Source organism: Chrysochloris asiatica, unplaced genomic scaffold (assembly GCF_000296735.1).
Source record: "Chrysochloris asiatica unplaced genomic scaffold, ChrAsi1.0 scaffold00074, whole genome shotgun sequence".
Taxonomy (NCBI): domain Eukaryota; kingdom Metazoa; phylum Chordata; class Mammalia; order Afrosoricida; family Chrysochloridae; genus Chrysochloris; species Chrysochloris asiatica.
In genome coordinates, this window is record NW_006408592.1 from 2,872,884 (window position 1) to 2,877,609 (window position 4,726).

The following is a 4,726-nucleotide window of genomic DNA, read 5'->3' on the forward strand; positions in this document are numbered from 1 at the left end:
TATCTTATTAGCTCAGCTGAAGCCTATCTACTGTGTGAGACTCTGCTGTATTTAAAATACCCGTGTCATGCATTCCAGAATCACAACAACTTGCAAGCTCCACAGTCTGACAAATAGACACATGAGTAGTATTAATGTAGAACAAACCTTAAAATTATAAAACAAAGACGAGGTTTTCTGGCCAGAAACAGACTGGAGGAACCTGAGACCATGACCTCAGTCACCCTTCAGATCTCACCCTCATGGCACATTTTTCAATCTAACAGGAGATAAATATATGGGGCATGGAGTTGGGGAGGACAACAATACTAGAGAGGTATTCACACCATAGAATAGTCAACCATTCAAGATAAAAAGGGCAGCACATACCTAAGGACAAAATTCAGAAGAGTTGGAAAGGAAAGAGGAATGGAAGCATGAATCACAGGGAAGAAGTGGGTTAAATGATATTACATTGAGAGGATTGCAGTCATTAAGATGAAACAAAAAGTGTGATTTGTTGAATATAAAACTGGAGATCTGCTCTGTTAAAACCTTCACTCCATTCACAATAAGTTTGTTTTTAAAGTGTGTAGTCCTAGATGGACTACTGGTGTGGTGCTGTAGGGTTAGCACTAGACTGCGAACCATAAGGTCAGCTGTTCAAACCTACCAGCTGCTCCTTGGAAACCACTGTGAGTCAGAATGGACTCAATGGCACTTAACAACATAGACATAGATGGAAGATATGTCAAGAAATAATAGTTTTATATTTTGCTACTTTTGTTTAATAATGATTTCTGTGATTTTGTTCTTTTTGACTTGCACTTGTGTGGATGCTGTGGTATGTCCATGGTCCCATAAGATTATAACATAATTCAAAAATCCTTATTGAGGAATGGGACATAGTGAATGCAGTACCTTCCCTCATGTACCACATGTATTTGATGTGTCTGGTATACAAATCAATTGCACTGCTGGGTATATAATTGTTGTTGTTGTTGTTAAGTGCCATTGAGTCAGTTCCAATTCATAGCGACCCTGTATAGGGTTTCCAAGGAATAGCTTGTGAATTTGAACTGTTGACCTTGCAGTTCAAACTGACCTTGCAGTCCAGCGCATTAGTCCACAGTGCCACACCAGAACTCCAGGCATATAATGGTACAGTGTAAATTGTTGTTGTTATTGGGTGCCATCGAACTGGTTTCTACTTACAGTGACCCTGTGCACAACAGAATGAAACACTGTTGGCTGTATACCATCCTCACAACTGTTGTTACACATGAACCCATCGCTGCTGCCATTGTGCCAGTCCATCTCATTAGGGGTCTTCCTCATTTTGACTGACCCTCCACTTTATCAAGCATGATGTTCTGCTACAGGGACTGATCCCTCTTGATAACATGCCTGAAGTATGGGAGACAAGGCTCACCTGTCTTCTAAGGAACATTCTGGCTGTATTTATTTCAGCACAGATTTGTTTGTTCTCTGACAGTTCATGGTACATTTAATATTCTTTTCCAACACCATAACTCAAATGCATCAATTCTTTTATGGTATTCCTTATTCTCTGTCCCAACTTTCACATGACTATGAAGCTATTGCAAATACCATGGCTTGGATCAGGGCCACTTATATACCTATAATATATCTGTTTTGATAGTCATAATAGACACCTATGGTACTGGCTTATCTATGTACTGTATTGTGCTTTCCATGTAAAATGCTTACTGTGCATGCTTCCACGTATAGGGAGTGGCTCCACTATTGAATATCATGTGTTTCTCTAGTGTTGTTTGAAAATATTACTGTGAAATGTATCATGGTTCCCCAATGTAGCAATACCAGTACTAGTGATAGCAATAAGAGGGTATTGATTTGGATGATAAACAAAAGGTTTTTAAACAACACAAAATTGGAAAATCAGTGAATGTTATTGCTTGTGACTGAGGAGTGTCACGCTTGACAATCCTGATGATCCTCAAAGACAAAAACAAAAATTCTCAAAGCAGTTTGGTGTGGTTGTTAAGTGCCATTAAATCTATTCTGATTCATAGTGATGGTATATATGATTTCCAAGGAGCAGTGTGGTTTGAACTGCTAACCTTGTGATTCAAAGTCCAGTACTGAGGATATAAAAGCTATAAAGTTAGTCAAAATGAGAGAGGGACCTATATTAGATAGGGAGAAATTGCGAAGGAAATGGATTGAGGACTAAAACCAAAAGGAGTCCCTCTCAGCATGCTGATGATCACTGCGAAGGTATGAAGCGTGCTTGAAATGCTTAAAGACATATCAGTACCAGACTATGATATGGTGTTCATACAACATCCAAGTCACATAACGTTTTATTTCAAAGAATGTGTCATGGACATTAATGACATGATTGTATATTTTGTGGCATTATAATAATAATCTATTATTTGGAAATTATTTAAGCAGTGCTCCATTTAATATTTAGGTTATTTCTAGTTATCTGCTATGAATAATGCTGTAATGGTCATTCATGCATACAAACCATGTGTCCTTCTGTTAATTCATTACAGGAAATTTTAGAAATTTAATTACTAAGTTAAAGCGTATGAACATTTTTAGTGCCCTGCATACAGATTGTCAATGTTTTGCAAAAAAATACTACCACTAGTACTTGAAAATGCTATCTTTGTACACCCTAGTGACATTAATTTATAATGTTTAATTATTTTGTAAAATTACCAATAAAATTGTTGCTTTCCTTAGATGCTTTTTTTTTTTTGTAGACAACCCAATTTATTCCAGTTTAAAAAAATTTCTTTCCAGCTCTGTGACATTTTATATTATTAATATATAATTCATATTTCATACTTTTAATGGTCTATTATAGGTACAGTTTACCTCACTTTTAATGGTCTATTATAGGTACAGTTTACCTCAGGTTTCAATACTGAACTTTTCATTCAATGCATACCACTGTAAATCAATGTAGTTTTTGTTTAAAATGGAGTTAATTTGCTCAGTACACCGAATAGGATGCAAACACTGTCATGACAAATATACAGAAATATTCAGATCAACATAAAATAGTAAGTTAGTTTAAATGAAGGGAAATTTCTTTAAATGTTATGACAGCATATTCCCAAGAAGAATCTTTTCTTCAGTTAATTATACATTTCAATAAAATGAAGAATCATAGATTAACTGGAAGTTAGCTTGTGAATTAAAAAATAAAACAAAAAAACTCTAACTTTATTAATCCATGCCATTTAAACACTATAACTAAAATTTCAACTAAGTGCAAAGGAGAAGACAGAATTAGTTACCTTTTTTGTTTGAATGGTTCAGAGGAAAATGGTAATTATAAATACAGCATACAAATTGATCTAGAACATACTTCTATACTGAATTTCAGTCTGAATTATGCTAAAATATTCATCATTAGAATGGCACATTTTGGTCCATTATGTGGGTTAATGCTAAGACAGATCCCAATTTGTTATAGAAGCACACAAATTAGGTTGTCTTTTTTTGTGTGTTTAAATATATATGTATATATACATACATACATATATGTTAAAAAGCCAAGTATACTGCCACATGCAAAGGAAGGCTTTCCCTGGAGTAATTTATAGGAAGTAGTCAAGGGTGCACCGGTTACTTGAAGTTTGCTATGAGGTACTGAGTCAAACTGAAGGAAGGAATATTTTCAAATATCTAGTTCCATGATAGCAGCCTGGTTCCCAGAGCGGTAACAGTAATTGGATGCAATGAAAATGGTAACCACACTCCGATCATGACACCAGTAATATCCCTCCATTACAAGTTGGTGAGCACAAGAACCCAGTATGAGACCACTGGCATGGTTAAATGTCTCAGAAATGTTTTGTCTAAAACTATAGCCAGCACCACGTGGAGAAATACCCCACCACATGATTACCTGGATCTGACCATAGCAGATCACACATTGGACCTTCATGTGGAACTTTCTGTAAATGATCTAGGGCTCTTCTATGATCCAGTGTATCTATGGATGGAGAGAGGCCACCTTGGAGGCAGATTATCTGTCCATCTACTAAAGCCATAAGTGGAAGATAATCCATTAGATCTGTAAAATATTTCCAAACATTGGCATTTCCATACTTTTGAAGACATTCATCATAAAAGCCAAATACTTTGGGTAATTTTTCGGCATTAGTGGTTTACTTTCAATATTGTAATGCATTCTGGATAACACGCCTTTCATGCCATGAGAAGAGTCACAGTCTCCACCTCTGTCTACATAGTCACCCATGACTAGATAGTTTGTATCTGGTGATTTCCCATCCATTCTGGAGTTCCATAAGATCATGGAATTGACCATGAATACCTCCATAAATGGTAACAGGACATGAATCTCTTGCACATTTGATTCTTCTGTTAAAATTTCCTTAGCCTTTTCACACAGTGTCCACACATGGTTCTCGTTCAGCTGTTTACACTCATTTAGCTGCTCCACCCACTGGTCCAGCTCCATGGAGAACGCCTTGTCCTCCATGGCGGCCCTATCCACCTTCCCTGTCATTTCCCGCCCCCACCCACCCAGCCCCACTGGGAGCACTGCTCCCCTTCCCCACTGCTGCCACCATCACCAGTTCCCAGCAGGAGAGATCCTTACATGCGTTTTATTAATGAGATTAGATTGTTTTTAATTAATTTTTTAATATTATTATTTTATTGGCTATTTATTTTTCTTTTGTGACTCATTCAAGCCCTTTGTCCATTTTTTTGTAAG

General features: G+C 36.7%; 1 pseudogene; it reads right to left on the reverse strand.

Annotated features, from left to right (window-relative positions):
• The window catches only part of LOC102836957, a 9,933-nt pseudogene extending 5,444 nt beyond the window's left edge, over positions 1-4,489 (reverse strand).
• Between the last annotated feature and the right edge of the window lie 237 nt (positions 4,490-4,726).